Below are 19403 nucleotides of genomic sequence, written 5' to 3'. Positions count from 1 at the left end.
TGTACACCTGAAAGTAATATTACACTGTTTTTTTTTAACTGGAATTTAAATTAAAAAATATAGTATGATTAATAGAATACAGAAGATAAGAGGAGTGAACTAGATCTAAATATATTAATGTGTATAGATCTCAAAAACTTAATTAGTACAACACTCTATGGTGTTTATAGATGCATTCATATGTATGTGAAACTAATGGAAATATGCTAGAGTGACTCCTACCAAACTTACAGTCATGAGGAACCCTAAATAGAATAAGACACAGAATAGTTACTAAAAGGAAATTGAATAAAATCTATTTCATCTTTAAAAATGAAAGGAAATATGACAAAATAGCAACAGTTAATTATTGGTGGTGGGGATATGAGTATTTGTTATAATACTGTTGTATTTTTCAGATATTGAATTCTCTTAAAATATAAAGAAAATATCATAGAGGTACACCTGGCTAACTCGGTCAGTAGAGCATGCAACTCTTGATCTCAGGATTGTGAGTTCAAGCCCCACATTGGACATAGAGCTTACTTAAAAAAATATCATGCCATCTTTTTTGAAAATTAAAACAGAATTAACCATTTATGGAACAAAATGCAAATCAGAGTTCTTATTAGAGTGAATTTAGAAAAAAACAATAATGAGAACAAATACCTCAATAATTATGATGGATTTTCTGATGTGTTGTCTGAGGATCTTATCAAAAAAAAATCCAGATTTCTTGGCTCCACTCCAAATCTACCAAAATAAGTGGTGCTCAGGAGTGTGCATTCTTATTAAATTCCAATTTAATGATATTTGAAATACCAGGTACTATGTGAATGAACTCAAGCAAATTTACACACTCAAAGACCTTAAGTACCAAACATAAAGGATGAAAATAAATGAGTTAGGCAATCAAATAAAAAAGACAACAGAAAACAAAAGAGGGAAGAAGGACACTGGCTACAAAATGGTAAAAGCAAACATTAATGAAATAATAGAAAAAAAGATTTGTTCAGTAAATCCAAGAAATTCTTTGAAGGTGAATGGCTAACATTAACAACACAGAAAACAACAGGTGTTGGCAAGGATGTGGAGAAAGGAGAACCCTCTTACACTGTTGGTGGGAATCCAAACTGGTGCAGCCACTCTGGAAAACAGTATGGAGATTCCTCAAAAAGTTAAAAATATAACTACCCTATGACCCAGCAATGCACTACTGATATTTACCCAAAAGATACATAAATACTTACTTGAAGGGATGTTTATAGCAGCATTATCAATAATAGCCCAGTTATGGAAAGAACCTAAATATCCATCAACTGATGAATGAATAAAGAAGGTATGGTATTGGGGCACCGGACTGTCTCTGTTGGTTCAGCGTCCAACTCTTGATTTTTGCTTAGGTCATGATCTCATGGTCTTGAGATCAAGCCCTGAATTGGGATCCATGCTGTGCATGAGCCCACTTAAACTTCTCCCTGTCTCTCTCCCTCTGTCCCTCCCCCTCTCTCTTTCTCCTTCTTTCTTAAAAAAATTTTAAAAAGAAGGTGATACACACGTACACACACACACACTCACACACACACACTGGAATATTACTCAGCCATCAAAAAGAATGAAATCTTGCCATTTGCAATGATGTGGATGAAGCTATAAAGTATTATGCTAAGGAAAATAAGGCAGTCAGAGAAAGACAAATGCCACATGATTTCACTCATATGTGGAATTTAAGAAACAAAACAGATAAACTAGGGGGGGAAAGGCAAACCATAAAACAGACTTTTGGCTATAGAAAACAATGAGGGCTGCTGGAGGGGAGATGGATGGGAAGATAGGTTAAATAGGTGATGGGCATTAAGGAGGGCACTAGTTGGGATGAGCACTGGGTGTTATATATAAGTGATGAATCACTAAGTTCTATACCTAAAACTAATATATTACACTGTATGTTAACTAACTGGAATTGAGATAACTTGACAAAAAAAAAAAAAAAAGACATTCTTTGAAGAAGCAAGTCAATTAGATAAACCATCATTAGGTGATTCTTTTACAAGTTCCTTACCAAAGAAAACAGCAAGTAGCAAAAGCACACTCATCTTCTTCCTGATGTCTCCCCAAAACACATTTTTTTTTCTATTGTGAACGCTTTATCAAGAGAGCAGAATTAACAATAAATAGCAATCATATTGGAGTCCCTCCGTAAAAGAGAGTTTCTGAGAAACCAAAATAAAGGCCTTATCAAATGTTCTCCCCTGTAGGGACCACAGTTTGGGCACAACAGACAGAGATTTAGTATTGTTCTGGCCATTGTTGTTTTCTCCCCTCCCCTAGTTTTATTGAAATATAATTGACACATAACATTGTGTAAGTTTAAGGTGTACAACTCATTGGTTTGATACACTTATATATTAAAAATAGATCACCACCATAACATTAGCTAACATCTCCATCATTTCACATAATTACCTTTTATTTTTGTAATGAAAATATTTAAGAATAACTCTCTTAGCAGCTTTCAAGTATATAATATGGTATTATTGACTATACTCACTATGCTGTATGTTAGATCCCAGAAACGTATTGATCTTATCATTGGAAGTTTGTACACTTTTACCAACATTTCCCCATTCCCCCCATCCCTGTCCCTGGTAACCAACACTCTACTCTCTGTTTCTGTAAGTTTGGCCAAAAACATATTTGCTTGAGTTCCTTTCTTTTATTTTATAGATCATATGATTTTATTCCCTTTTTTTTTACAAAAAATATCCATTTTAATGTTTAAATTACTTACAACTAAATAACAGCATTCCAGTGGTTGAATAAACATGCTTTTGTTAGTGTGAAGTACATTAATTAGTTGAATTTTAAGGAAAGAACAAAATAAATATATAAAATTAGGATTGCCTGAGTAGATTAAATCATATATGAAGGAGATATTTTTTGAAATTATGAAAAAATACTCTGTACAATAACAAACAAATTACAACTTTTGCTTATAACAAAGAAAAATGGGCATCTGTATTACTTTTCTAGGAAACTAAACATGATCAAAATATATTCAAGAAGTAGAAAATCTTCTGATTTGTTCATTTTAGCCACTCTGACTGGCGTGAGGTAATATCTGACTGTGGTTTTGATTTGTATTTCCCTGATGAGGAGCGACGTGGAGCATCTTTTCATGTGCCTGTTGGCCCTCTGGATGTCTTCTTTAGAGGAGTGTCTATTCATGTTTTCTGCCCACTTCTTCACTGGATTATTTGTTTTTCGGGTGTGGAGTTTGGTGAGCTCTTCATAGATTTTGGATACTAGCCCTTTGTCCAATATGTCATGTGCAAATATCTTTTCCCATTCCGTTGGTTGCCTTTTAGTTTTGTTGACTGTTTCCTTTGCAGTGCAGAAGCTTTTTATTTTCATGAGGTCCTAATGGTTCATTTTTGCTTTTAATTCCCTTGCCTTTGGGGATGTGTCAAGTAAGAAATTGCTGTGGCTGAGGTCAGAGAGGTTTTTTTCCTGCTTTCTCCTCTAGGGTTTTGATGGTTTCCTGTCTCACATTCAGGTCCTTTATCCATTTTGAGTTTGTTTTTGTGAATGGTGTAAGAAAGTGGCTAAAATGAACAAATCAGGAGACTATAGATGCTGTCGAGGATATGGAGAAATGGGCACCATCTTGCACTGTTGGTGGGAATGCAAACTGGTGCAGCTACTTTGGAAAACAGTGTGGAGGTTCCTTAAAAAATTAAAAATAGATCTACCCTATGACCCAGCAATAGCACTGCTAGGAATTTACCCAAGGGATACAGGCGTGCTGATACATAGGGGCACTTGTACTCCAATGTTTATAGCAGCATTTTCAACAATAGCCAAATTATGGAAAGAGCCGAAATGTCCATCAACTGATGAATGGATAAAGAAATTATGGTTTATATACACAATGGAATACTACGTGGCAATGAGAAAGAATGAAATATGGCCTTTTGTAGCAACGTGGATGGAACTGGAGAGTGTTATGCTAAGTGAAATAAGTCATACAGAGAAGGACAGATACCATATGATTTCACTCTTATGTGGATCCTGAGAAACTTAACAGAAGTCCATGGAAGAGAGGAAGAGAAAAAAAAAAGGTTAGAAAGGGAGGGAGCCAAAACCTAAGAGAGTCTTTAAAACTAAGAACAAACTGAGGGTTGATGGGGGGTGGGAGGGAGGAGAGGGTGGGTGATGGGTATTGAAGAGGGCACCTTTTGGGGATGAGCACTGGGTGTTGTATGGAAACCAATTTGACAATAAATTTCATATTTAAAAAAAAAGTAGAAAATCTTAACAGATAGTGGTGCCTGGGTGGCTCAGTCAGTTAATCATCTGACTGCGGCTCAGGTCATGATCTCACGGTTCTTGGGTTTGAGCCCCATGTCAGGCTCTGTGCTGACTACTTGGAGCCTGGAACCAGCTTCAGATTCTATGTCTCCTTCTCTCTCTGCCCCTCCCCTGCTCATGCTCTGTCTCTGTCTCTCAACAATAAATATGTGTTCTTTTTTAAAAAAAGAAAATCTTAACAGATAAGTAAGAGACTTGTAAGAAAAAGAATAATAAATTAAATTAGCTATTTTGAAAGTCAGCTTTCTTGCTTGAAGTGACAGCTAAGCTTATGCTTTTATTTCCTCTATTTATCAAATCCCATTGAACTGATAGAAATGACCTGAGAAAAATAATAGATCCCTAAAAGTATTGGAAAGATGGAAAGAGTGTCCTCCTGAATCTTCATGTTATATACCGAAATAAAGTCTAGATGAAAAATTAAATAATAACGTTTGCCAAAAAGTGTTAGAGTGAATATTTATATAACCTTGGTATGATGATAGCCTTCCTAAAACAGCAAAGAAAAAATTGGAAGAATTGATAGATTTCATTAAATAAGGATTTTAAAACGTTTTTACGTTTATTTATTTATTTTGAGAGAGTGGGAGAGAGCAGGGGAGGGACACAGAGAGAGGGAGAGAGAGAATCTCAAGCAGGTTCTTCACTGTTGGTGCAGAACCCGACATGGGGCTTGAACCCACAGACCATGAGATCACGACCTGAGCCAAAATCAAGAGTCAACTGACTGAGCCACCCAGGTGCCTCAGGATTTTAAAAATTTAAATTTAAATTTTTAAAATTTTAAAATTTCTATATGTCAAATATACAACAAAAATAAAAGTTTAAAGTCAAACAAAAAAGTTTACATTTATAACACATAAGGAAGGTCTTGGCATTCTTGGTATAACAGACTTCTTACAAATCACTAGTTTAGTATATGTGCTGCCGAAGCGAGCACAGAAATCACTAGTTTAAAATGAACATGCAAAGAAAAAATTAGACAAAGGACATTAACTGGTGTGTTAATGTTAGAAAAGGGAGAAACAGGTCAGATAGAAAAGAAGGATGGAAGGAAGGGAATGAAGGAGGAAGAGAGGAAGGGAGGGAAGAAGAAAGGAAGGAAAGGAAGAAGAAAGGAATATCTATATCCCTTTCTTTAATTAAAAAATACAAATTAATATAACTGTGAAATATTTTTGCCTATAAGATTAAAGAGACTGATAATATTTCGTCTTGACATCATTGATCTAAGACTGCTTAGGTTCAAATTCTGGTTGCACTACTTCCACTTCTTAGGTGCATGATATTGTGCAACTAATTTAACCTTTCTGTACCTCATTATTCTTCATCTGTAAAATGAAGAGCAATTTTGGAATCCAATAAATTAACATACATCAAACACTTAAAAAAACAATGCACTATTCATAGTAAGCACTATATGACTAACAATATTATTGTTATTAAAGGAAACAGGTATTGCAGACTCCACGTGGAATTAGGTTACTTGGTAGGTACAGCTTATCTGAAAGACAATTTGCTAATAAATACCAAAAGCTTGATAAAACATATAATTTTATTAAGCAATTGCTCTTTTAGGAATTTGTTTAGAGGAAGTAACTCCTTTTGTTGAGGTCTTGAGGTGATTTTACTAATTAAATGCTGTTTTGCCTTCCTGGAGTATATATTTAGAACTTAAGGAAAATCCCATGGTTGTTCTCCACTCCTATTCATGCACGTGGGGACAAATAATACAATCAGTGTTAGAGAGACAATGTGAGGTACAGTGACAAAAGCATAGACTTAATCCAAAAAGCTTGGGATTGTAACTCAGGCTTGGTCACTTATGGCTGTATGGCCTTACTGCAGTTCATTTCATTTCTCTGAACCTCAATTTCTTCATCAGAAAAAAATAATTACTATGCATACAATTCAGGGTAGTAGTTACAGGCAGTAAAAAACATGGAAGAAACATTGATTTTCTGACATCCCCTCACCTCTGAAAATTAAATGAATGAAATAAATGTGCCCTTGGTAAATTACACTATGAAATGAAAACTAAAATCAGAACACAGGTACAGACCATTGGGCAGACATATATTTTCTTCTGGAGAATGTATATTCAAATTATCTATCATTTTTGTTTTGACTGAGTGCTCCTTACAATCTTCTAATAATTTTGATTTTTTTCATTTAGTTTGTCTACAAAGAAAGAATGTGCAAGTTAAGCTTTCTTGAATGTGCCAGAAATTCTAGTGTTAGCCACTTTAACCTCTAGGACATAAATTACAAACTGGCAACTCATGAGCTGTCTTTGGCCTGCCAACACCTAAAACATGGCAAATCCCATACAAATCCATATTCCAAACTTCTCTTTCAAAACTGGATGACTTGACTACACTGGACTCATACACTTGAAGGGCCACAATTTGACTGGAGCTGATAATGGCTGTATCCTTTAGACAAGGTATGCAATCTGATTTCACCAGGTGTACTTCATTTTCTTATGTAGTTGGTCCCATAGGCTTTGGAACTTTGAGGCTGTTCATGGAGGAATTCAAGCTTTCCCTTCCTTCAGTCTGTCTCCTGAAGAATAGAAGCACTGAAACACTGAGGTGATTTGGAAAACACCAAAAACCCACTTGAGTTACTTTATTACAAGGTAAAGTATTTATCCTAGAAAGAGTATAAATATGTTTCCATTGGGGCAGACACTCTTTTTCACTTGATGATGATGATGATTAGCTAGTACTTTTCCTTCTGTTTATCTTCCCATGCTTTTTACCCATGCTTTTTACCATCAGAGCTATATGACCTTTAGGGACTTCCAACTGGAAACTGGGACCTGAGAAGGATAAGACATGGGAGTGAAAGTCTGCCTCACTGTTCTGGGTAGAATGAGATTTTAAATTATAAACTATGGCATAAGCTGCATTTTAGGAATGTTTTCAAAAATAATTTATAATAAGTAAATTCCATCTAGATTTATAAAATCAATAGAAGAAAAATTAAATTGAAAATGAGAGGTAGGAGCAAAATACTCAGGTATAATTAAAATGAATGTGGAGGACTGGACATGGAAAAGAAAAGTAAGAGTGTAGGTATTTCATCAGAATGTAGAAATGTGTAGAACAACTGCTACTTTCTTTTTTTTATTTTAAATTTATTATTTAAATTCAAGTTAGCTAAAATACAATGTGGTATTGGCTTCAGGACTGGAACCTATTGATTCATCACCTGCATATAACCCCCAGTGCTCATCCCAACAAGTGCCCTCCTTAATGCCCATTACCCATTTAGCCCATCTCCCCACCCACCTCCCCTCTAACAACACTCAGTTTGTTATCTGTATTTCAGAGTCTCTTATGGTTTGCCTCCACCTGTTTTTATCTTATTTTTTCCTTCCCTTCCCCTGTGGTCATCTGAACAGCTGCTATTTTCAATCTCATTCAGACCAAGAGATAGAATTGACTGACAAAGTGAAAGTGTCAGAAGAAGATGAACCTATCATTTTACAGGTCATCAAAGCTTAATCTCTTTAAGGATAGAATGTTGGCTATAGGTTATATTTTAGGCATTAAAAATGCCCTAGGACTGATACAATTATATAAGCATACAAATAATTACATAAAGTAGAGTTTAAATTCCCAGGAAAGATTATAAAGCTCAATTAATTTACAGCATGGTTAAGAGTTGAAACTAGGTACATTACAATCAAATTGGAATGTCTCACCATTGAAAATATTGTATTTAAAAACTTATCCTAAAATGCAAATCAGAATGCCAACAGAAATATACCTGACAGCAGTGGGATGAGATAATTCTTCCACATGCCTTTGCAAGTGCATTACCAAGAGACGAGTGTCAGTGGAGAAAATCATAAAAAAGGAAGAAGGTACTTGAGAATCTCCAATGGCAACAGAAAAATAAAGTTGTATTGTACTTAAACCATAAAACAAATCCCTTTCCAAGATGACTGTTTTCATTAGCAAATTTCTAAACTAAACAAATAGAATAGCTGGTATTTACTTTGATATAGCCTACAGTCTTCAGATTGGCATTTACAGATGGCATCTCTTGGTTAATTGTAATGTTGCAGCCCAAATCTATCAGACATTGAAAGTACCCAGGTACAAATCAAAGGAGAATGCAATATTTATTTTAAAAGTCTTATGTTCTGTAGATGGTGAAGTGTAAAATAAAGATACTAAAATTAAGAAATTTCAAACTCTTACAAAGGTTATGGTTATCTTTGATGGTAAAAATCAATTGTGACAGTCGATACACAAGTGGTATAAATATTATCTAAGGTAAATCTTCAAACTTGAATTGGGTTATACAAGGTCTATTCAAATAGGATGAAGATAAACATAGATTAAAAGGAAACAATTTCATTATGGAAGCTAAGACAGCAGTGTAGTAGGAAATCCTAGGTTTACCTCATCATTCAAACAGTGCTAGGTAAGTATTGAATCATTCTGAATACTCAAGAAACAGATCTGAGGACTCAGGTCAAACTGTACAACTAGAGGGAGAGAAGAGTCCACTTTGAGGAAGGTAAGAAGTGTGGAGATGTGGTTTGGGGGAGAAATGGATCACCAGTATTGCAGAGGGGAGAGAGCTCTGATCACAGAAAAAGGAGAGATAGATATATATATAGAGAGAGAGAGAGATCACAGAGGATTGCACAAGAAAAACACTCCCAAAGCCATTGGCTGGAAAAATGAGAGGGGTTGAATATTGTGAGTTTTTGCAACTAGTGGGGCTCAAAGACTGGAGTTTTACAGGTGCATGGGCTTGGCTGGGATAGAGACCTGAGGACGCTGCCTTACCCTAGGAGAAGAGGCAGGCAAACAATCTTACAGCAGAATGCACAATCTGAGGATTGCTTAAGGGGCATGGGAAAGCCTGCTAGTACTTTTTGGAGCACATGTGTGAGAGGTGGCATTGCCTTAATGAGAAAAAATAAACCACTAGGTGCCATTTCCCTCCCTGCCACTCAGAATAGGCACAGAGACACCGGCTAAGGGCAGCTAACCAAAACACTGGCTGTTTAGCCTACTTACTCCAAGTCCCATGCCCCTGAACTCTGGCACAATTGCCCCTCTGGGTCAAAACTCCATCAGTCCCAGTGTGGCAAGACCCTTTCCCAGAAGACTAGCACAGGTCTCCACAATGCCAGGTCCCTGAAGTTTAGAATTTTAAAAAGTAAGCAGTCCTGACTAGGGTACAGTCCAAGGTGCACTGAGCAGCTCCATGCAGGCAAGCAACCCAGAGACAGACAGTGTGAAATCAGCAATCTGAAAAATGCCTGTGACACACAAGGGGAAATAATTCATTCCTCTGAAAGTGCTTCTCTGAGAGCAAAAAGCATGGACTACCCTCTCCAGGGAAAAAGAAGCAGGCTAACCACATTTCCCTCCTTCACCCATCAGCATAAACCAACTTCAGTAAACAGCAGAGCCCCAACACTAGCTGCCCAACCTTCTTACACTGAGTCCCACCGCACTGTATTCTGTTGGTACTGCTTTTCTCTAGCGAGTGTGCGAGTGTGCGTTAGGACCAGCACAGCAGGCTCCTCACCTAAAAGACCAGCATAAACCCCTGCTTGGACCACATATACTGACCACAGAATTCTGTAGATCCTCAGTTCTAGTGTAAATAGCATCTGGTCTCTTTTAATAAGTGAACCAGAGCACACCTAGTTAAAAGTTGCAACATTCTGGCCAAGGTAGAAACACTCCTTACTGAAGGCAAGGAGAAACTCTGCAAACAACTGACCTGAGGGAAAGAGCAACCAAAACACAGCAACACACACCAGAGACACTTTCTGAAGTATCAGGCCCTGAACATTAAATGACATTTTCTTTGTAAAGCCATTACTCTCAGAAGCAGGAAACATAACAGGCTTTCCTAACGCAGAGAAGACAGAGACCTAGACAAAATGTCAAGACAGAGGAATTCATCCCAAAAGAAAGAACAAGAAAAGGTCATGATCAGGGATCTAATTGAAACACATATAAGTAATATGTCTGGTCTAGAATTTAGAGCTACAATCATAAGGATACTATCTGGGGTGAGAAAAGCATAGAAGACATGAGGCAGATCCTTACCACAGAGATAAAAGACCTAAAAAACAATCAGACCAAAATGAAAAATGCAATAACCAAGATTCGAAACCAACTGGATTTAATGATGACAAGGATGGAAGAAGCAGAGAAACAAAAAAGTGATATAGAATATTGAATAATGGGGGGAAATGAAGCTAAACAAAAGAAAAAATGAAAATTTTTGGACCAAAAAAGTAGACTCAGGAAACTCAGTGACTCTATGAAATGTAATAATATTCATATCATAGGAGTCCCAGAAGAAAAATAGAGACAAAAAGGGGCAAAAAGTTTATCTGAGGAAATTATATCAGAAAACGTTCCTAATCTGAAGAGGAAACAGACATCAAATACAGGAGGCAGAGACAACTCCCATCAAAACCAAGAAAAGCAGGCCAACTCCAAGAAAAATTGTAGTTGAATTTGCAAATTATAATGATAAAGAAAAAAACCTAAGTGCAAGACAAAAGAATTCCTTAACTTATGAAGGAAGGCCAGTAAGCCTGGCAGCAAATATGTCCACAGAAAACTGGCAAGCCAGAAGGGAGTGGGATGATATATTCAATGTGCTGAATGGGAAAAATATTCATCCAAGACTATTCTACCTAGCATGGCTATCATTTAGAATATAAGGAGAAATAAAGACTTTTCCCAGAAAAACAAAAACTAATGGAGTTTGTGACCACTAAAACAGAACTGAAAAAAATATTAAAAGGTACTCTGAGAGAGAAGGAAATACCAAAAGTGACAAAGACTGGAAAGGGACAGAGAAAATCTTCAGAAACATTATAAAATGTAATAAAATGGCACTAAATACATATACATCAATAATTACTCTGAATGTAAATGGACTAAATACTCCAATCAAAAGACATAAGATGTCAGAATGGGTTAAAAAAAAACAAGACCCATGTATACGTTGCCTATAGGAGACTAATTTTAGACCTATAGACATCTGCAGATTGAAAGTGAAGAAGGGGATACAAGTTTTCATGCAAATGGACGTCAAAAGAAAGTCAGAGTGGCAATACTTATATCAGACAAACTAGAATTTAAACCAAAGACTGTAACAAGAGATGAAGAAGGGCACAATATCATAGTAAAAGGGACTATCCAACAAGAAGATCTAACAATTATAAATATTTACGCCCTCAACTTGAGAGCATCCAAATATAAAATACAATTAATAAAAAATATAAAAGAACTCATTGATAATAATACAATAATGGTAGGAGACTTTAACAGCCCACTTATAGCAATGGACAGATCATCTAAGCAGGAAGTCAGCAAGGAAACAATGGCTTTGAATGACACTCTGGACCAGATGGACTTAGAGATATATTCAGAACATCGCACAGTAAAGTAGCAGAATACACACTGTTTTCAAGTGCACATGGGACATTATCCAGAAAAGATCACATACTGGGCCACAAATCAATCCTCAACAAGTACAAAAGGATTGTGAGTATAGCATGCATTTTTTTTGACCAGAGTGCTATGAAACTTGAAATGAATCAGAATGCAAAATTTGGAATGTCCACAAATACATGGAGGTTATAGAATAGGCTACTAAAGAATGAAAGGGTCAACCAGGAAATTAAAGAAGAAATAAAAAATACATGGAAACTGGGGCACCTGGGTGGCTCAGTTGGTTGAGCATCCGATTTTAGCTCAGGTCATGATCTTGCTGTTCATGAGTTCAAGCCCCACATCAGGCTTGCTACTGTCAGTCAGCACAGAGCACACTTTGGATCCTCTGTCCCCTTCTCTCTGCCTCTCCCCTGCTTGTGCTCTCCCATAAATAAATAAATAAATAAATAAATAAATAAATAAAATGGAATCAAGTAAAAATAAAAATGCAATGGCCCAGGGGTGCCTGGGTAGCTCGGTTGGCTAAGCGTACAACTCTTGATTTCAGCTCAGGTCATGATCTCATGGTTGTGAGATTGAGTCCTGCATTGGGCTCCATGCAGAGCATGGAGCTTGATTAAGATTCTCTCTCTCTCTCTCTCTCTCTCTTTCTCTCCTTCTGTCTCTCTCTTCCACTATATCTCACTCTCTCTCTAAAATAATAAAAAAAAAATACGATGGTCCAAAACCTTTGGGAAGCAACAAAAGTGATCATAAGAGAGAAGTATATAGCAATACAGGCCTACCTCAAGAATCAAGAAAAATATCAAATAAAGAACCTAACTTTGCACCTAAAGGAGCTTTGAAAAAAAAAAAACAACAAACAATGTAAAACCAGCAGAATGAATTACTAAAGATTAGAGCAGGGATATATGGTATAGAAACTTAAAAAACCCCAAAGGACAGATCAATGAAACCAGGAGCTGGGTCTTTGACAAAATTAATATAATTGATAAACCCATAGCTGACTTGTCAAAAAGAAAAGAGAAAGATGAAAATAAATATAATCACAACTGAGAGAGGAGAAATAACAACCAACATTACAAAAATAAAAACAACTATGAGAATATTATAAAGAAAAACATGCCAACAATTTGGACAATCTGGAAGAAATGGATAAATTCCTATAAACATAAAACTACCAAAATTGAAATAGGAAGAAACAGAAAACCTTAACAGACCAATAACCAGAAAAAGATTGAATCAGTAATCCCAACAAACAAAAGTCCCTGGCCATATGGTTTCACATGAGAATTCTACCAAACATTTAAAGAAGAGTTAATACTTATTCTTCTCAAACTATTTTAAAAAATAGAAATGAAAGGAAAACTTCCAAATTCATTTTATGTGACCAGCATTACCCTGATACCAAATCTCAAGACTCCATTAAGGAAGAGAACTACAGGCCAATACCTCTGATGAATGTGGATACAAAAATTCTCAAAAAAATATAGCCAATTGAATGCAATTATACATTGAAAAATCATTCAACATGACCAAATGGCATTTACCCCTTGGCTGCAAGGGTGGTTCAATATTTGTAAATCAATCAGTATCATACACCACATTAATAAAAGAGAGGAACAATATTATGCTCCCAATGGATGCAGAAAAAGCACTTGGCAATGTAAAACCCCCAATTATGATAAAATCCTCAACAAAGTAAGGATAGAGAGAACATACCCCAACATCATAAATACCATATATAAAAAAAAAAACACAGCTAATATCATCACCAATGGGGAAACACTGAGAGCTTTTCTCTATGATCAGGAAAAAGACAAGGATGTCCACTCTCACCCTTGTTACTTAACATAGTACTGCAATTCCATGCCTAAGCAATCAGACAACAAAAATAAATAAAAGGAATCCAAATTAGCAAAAATAAGTCAAACTTTCATTATTTGCAGACGACATGATACTCTATATGGAAAACCCAAAAGACTCCATCAAAAATTTGCTAGAACTGAGCTCCCTGGGTGGCTCAGTAAGTTAAGCATCCAACTCTTGATCTCAGTTCAGGCCATGATCTCACAGTTTTGTAAGTTCAAGCTCTGAGTCAGGCTCTGTGCTGTCAGCACAGATTCTGCTTGGGATTCTCTCTCTCCCTCTCTCTGCCCCTCCCCCCCCTCAAAATACATAAATATTTTTTTTAATTTAAAAAAATCTAGAACTGATACATGAATCCAGTAAATACACAGGATATGAAATCAATGTACAGGAGTTATAAAACACCATTAAAAGAAACAATCTATGCATTTTTTGCCTCCCATATGGACAAAAAAGGGAAAGGGGTAGAAAGCTTATTTAAAACAAAAATAATGGTGGAGAACATCAAAACCTGGAAGAATATTAGGACATCCAAGTTCATGAACTTTATAGTTTACCAAACAATTAAACACAAGAAGAACTTCTCTAAGATATTCTATAAAAAAACTGTCAAAACTCAAATCCAGAGACTCTTGAATGTAAGAAGAAGAAAAAGAAAACACTTGTCATTTAGAAGGGAATCTCTTTAAGACTATCAGCACATATCTTTTTTTAAAAAAATATAATTTATTGTCAATTTGGTTTCCATACAACACCCAGTGCTCATCCCAACATATCAGCACATTTCTTAACAGACATTGTACAGGCCAGGACAGAGTAGAATATTACAGCAAAAGTGCTGAAATAAGCAAAAAATGTCAACTAAGACCAAGGCCACGTTGCACAGCAAAGTTGTCTTTTAATAATGAAAGTGCAGCAAAAGCTTTCTAGGGCAATGAAAATATGAGGGAATTCGTCACCACTAAATCTGCGTTACAAGAGATACTAAAAACAATGTCTCATGAAGATGGCAGTAGAGTAGAAGGACCATAGGCTTGCCTTGTCTGATAAATACAATTAGATAACCATCAAGTCATCCTAAATAACCCAGAAATCTACCTGAAGACTGACAGAATAAACTCCACAACTAAGGGAAGAGAAGAAGCCACATTGAGGATGATAGGAAGTATAGAGACATGGTCTAGGGGAGAAAAAAATATTAAAAGGAGTTCTTGGAGCTTAAATGAAAGGACATGGATTATTAGCATAAAACATAAAGAAAATATAAAACATACCTGTAAAAGTAAGTCAAGTTCAAAATACTCTAATAATGTCATATGGTGGTTTGTTAAACATTTGACTCTATTATAAGGTTAAAGAATAGAAGTTTTAAAAATAACTATGACTACAATAGTTTGCTAGAGGATTTACAATATAAAAGGATGTAAATTTTATGATGGGAATAATAATAGTGTAGAAGTTTTGTATGCAACTAAAGTTAAAATTTTTAAAAGCATTACATAAATAGACTGCTGTAAAATAATTTATGTAAGCCTGATAATAACCACAAAGAAAAAAATTACAGTAAATACATAAAAGATACAAAGGAGGATATTAAAGCATACCACTACAGAAAATCATTAATTCACAAAGGAAGACAAAAGGAAGAAAGTATCAAATATATTACAAAACAGACAGAAAAGTACTAATAGGAAATAATTAATCTTTACCTATCAATAATTGCTGATATATAAATGAATTAAACTCTCCCATCAAAAGGGTTTGAGTGGTGAATGGATAAAAACAAGACCCAACTATGTACTTCTTGCAAGAGATTTGCTTTAGCTTTAAGGACACACATAAGCTCAAAGTAGAGGGATGAAAAAAGATATTCCATGAAAATGGAAAGAAAAAAAAAGTGTAGCTACACTTAGATTAGACAAAATAGACTTGAAATCCAAAAAAAAAAAAACCACCAAGATCCAAAGAAGGTAATATAGTAATAGAGGGATCAATTCATTAAGAGAATATAGCAATTATAAGTACATATATACCCAACATTGGATCATTTAATATGTAAGTAAATCTAACAGATATGAAGGGAGGAATAGACAACAATACAATAATAGCAAAGGACTTCAATACCTCAATTTCAAAAATGGATAAATTACCAGAAACAAAATAATTAAGGAATCAAGGGACCTGTCATATAGAAAACATTTCACCCAATAGCAGCAGAACACACATTCCTCTCAAATTTACCTAAAACATCCCGCAGGTTATATTATATGTTTGGTCACAAAACAACTCTTACCAAATTTTAAAATATTTAAGTAATACTAAGTATATTTTCCACCAAAATGGTGCTAAATTAGAAATCAAGAACAGGAAGAAACATGGAAAGTTAACAAACGTGTAGAAAGTAAACAACTGATGGGCCAAAGAAGGAGGAACCAAAATGAAAGTGAAAATATTTGTATACAAATGAAAATAAAAACACAACATACCAATTTGTGGAATGCAGCAAATGTAGTTACAAGATAAAAGTTTATACTAAGAAAAGAGAGAGAAAGATGTACGAAAAAAAAACCTTAATTTTACACCTAATGAAACTCTCAAAAGAACAAACCAAGCCCAAAGTTAGCAGAAGAAAAGAGATTATAAAAATCAAAACAGAAACAAAGGAAAAAGACAATAGGAAACAATAGAAAATATAAAAAAATATTGAGTTCTTTAAAGATAAAAAAATTGAAAATCCCAAGGAGAGGGCAGTTCAAAATGATGTCATAGGAAGAGCCTGAACTTGCCTCCTCCATGGACACACCCAATATTTACCCACATATAGAGCAATAACTCTTGAAGAAGAACTGAAGGCTGATTGAACAGCTTCTGCACACACACACACACACAATGATAGAGGGACCACATAGATGAGGGTAGGAGAGGTGAGACACAGTAGTCATGGAACCTTACCCCAATGTTTATCTGCAATATAGAGGGATATCACTGAGGGGACAATGCACAGACTTGCTGTCCTGAGATACAGCAAAAAAAACCAAAACCAAAACAAAAACAAAAAAAAAAACAAAAAACAAAACAACACAGCACTTTGAAGGGAAACTGGAGTATAAATAGAGGAAATCAATCTACTAACCTTAGAGTGTGTGCCAACCAAACAAGGAACTACTGGAACTCTTTCCAAGGTTGAAGTCACTGGGGAGTTCCTTTTTTTTTTTTTTAATGTTATGCTCTGCCTTGAGTATGTGGGCAGGAACAGGGTCCAGGTGCCATAGTTGGTCAGCTAAAACCACCCCAGTGCTCACCATGCCTCTGACTGCATACACTTCATCTGTCCCCCAAAACATCCCCAGGACAGTACACACAGAGCCTCCCAGTTGCATTTACCCCAGGTCCAGCCATCCTCTCAAAGCACACTTGGTGCAGGATGCTCCAAGATCTCCCTGGCCCATACCTAACCCAACAATCCAAGTAAGGCTGACCTAGGACAGCATGCAATGTACACTCTTAGCACATACCTGCTGTAGCTTTAGCTATACCACTAGTGTGACCCTTCTGCACTATGCCCCAGGACACCTCTAGCTGGCAACTTCTCTAGTCATCTTACAAAAGTGTCCCTGGGAAGCACATCCCAGGAATAGTGCAGCTTACATGTGCTATTACACCATGGTGCCCTTAGTGCAGCACGCTCTGCAATGCCCATTATGTGCCCACTACAGCTCCACCAGTCACACAAGGGCAATCCTGGGTGCAGTGCACCAGACCACCCTGGCCCATGCCTGTTCTAGCTCCAGTAGTTTTGTCAGAATGACCCAGTGCAGATAACCCTGGGACCTCTAACTTGTGCTTGCTCCAGCTCCAGATGCCCTGCCAGGGTGACACAAATGTGGCATTCTGTGGGACTCTCCTTACGTGCCTGATCCAGCTCTAGCCATCTTGCCAGAGTGGGCCTGGCATGGCATATTGCAGGAGCCCCATCATTGGCCTGTTCCAGCTCTAGCCATTACATCAAGGCAGCCCTGGTTCAATGCACCAGAAAGTCCTCAGCCCACACTTGCTCCATCTGAGGCTATCACACCAAGGCAGCCCCAATGTGGCATTCCACAAGAAACCCTCACCCCACACCTGCTCCAGCACTGGTAGGCTTACCAAAGCCATCCGGCACATTCATTCTGCAAAAGAGAGACTCCTACACAAGGCCACTCCTTCTAGACTGGTAGAGTAGCTGTTTTGCCTAAATGATAGAAACAAACACAGAAGGTCAAACAAAATGAAGAGACAGAGGTCTATGTTCCAAACAAAACAACGAGATAAAATACCAGGAAAAAAACACTAATAAAACAGTGATAAATAATTTACCTTATAAAGAATTCATAATCATGCTCAGTGAACATAGGAGAAAATTTCAGGAATGCAGTGAGAATGTCAATCAAGATATAGAAAATATAAAAATAAATCAGAACTGAAAAATATAATAGATGAAATGAAAAATACACTAGAATGAAAAAAAAATCCAGCAGATTAGATAATACAGGAGAACAGATCAATGAACTTAAAGACAGACTAGTGAAAATCACCCAATCAGAACAGAAAAAGAAAAAAAAACTATAAGTAAAAATAGGATAGTTTAAGGGCCCTCTGTGGTATACTAACATCAAATATACTAATATTCTCATGAGGGGTCCCCCAAAAAAAGAAAAGACAGAAAAGGTCAGAAAACTTATTTGAAGAAATAATGGCAGCAAACTTCCCTAACCTGAGGAAAATAACAGAGATTCAGGTCAAAGAAGCACAGAAAGCCCTATACAAGATGAACCCAAAGGGAACTAAACCAAGACATATTATAATTAAAATGGCAAAAATTAAAGTTAAAGAGAGAATCTTAAAGGCATCAAGAGGAAAACAAGTAATCACATGCTGGGAAACCCATGAGATAATCAGGGGTTTTTTCAGCAGAAAATTTGCTAAAATTAGTAGCAAGATGTTTTTAAAGTTCTGAAGGGAAAATCTTACAATCAAGAGTACTCTACCCAACAAGTTTATCATTCAGATTTAAAGAAGAGACAATTTCACAGACTTTCAAACTTTAAAGGAGTTCAACACCACTGAATCACTCTTACAAAAATATTGAGGAATATTATTTAAGTGGGTAATGAAAACCCATAACTAGAAATAAAAAATATGTGAACAAAAAATTTCACTGCTAAAGGCATATATATAGAAAAGGCAGTGGTTCAGCCACTCAAAAAGCTAGTATAAATATTAAAAGACAAAAATAGTAAAATCAACTATAATAAGTAGGTAATGAATACATAAAAATGAAAAATATGACATCAAAATCATAAAACATGAGGTGAGGTATAAAAATATATTTTTATAATGTATTTAAACTTAAGAGACTATCAGCTGAAAATAGAGTGATATGTGTGTGTATCATGTGTATATATGTGTATTGTGTGTGTATATGTATATATACATATATATGTATATATACATATATATGTATATATACATATATATGTGTATACATATATATACGTGTATACACATATATAGAAATGTTGAGCCTCATAGTAACCATAAACTAACAACCTACAATAGATACACACAAAAAAATAAGAAAGATACCCAATCAAAACACTAAAGAAAACTACCAACGACAAGAGGGAGACCAAGAAAATAAAAAAAAGAATAGAGGTAAATTACAAAAACAAACAGAAAACAATTAAT

This window comes from Panthera tigris, chromosome X (assembly GCF_018350195.1).
Source record: "Panthera tigris isolate Pti1 chromosome X, P.tigris_Pti1_mat1.1, whole genome shotgun sequence".
Taxonomy (NCBI): Eukaryota; Metazoa; Chordata; class Mammalia; order Carnivora; family Felidae; genus Panthera; species Panthera tigris.
Note: the sequence above shows the minus strand (reverse complement) of the source record.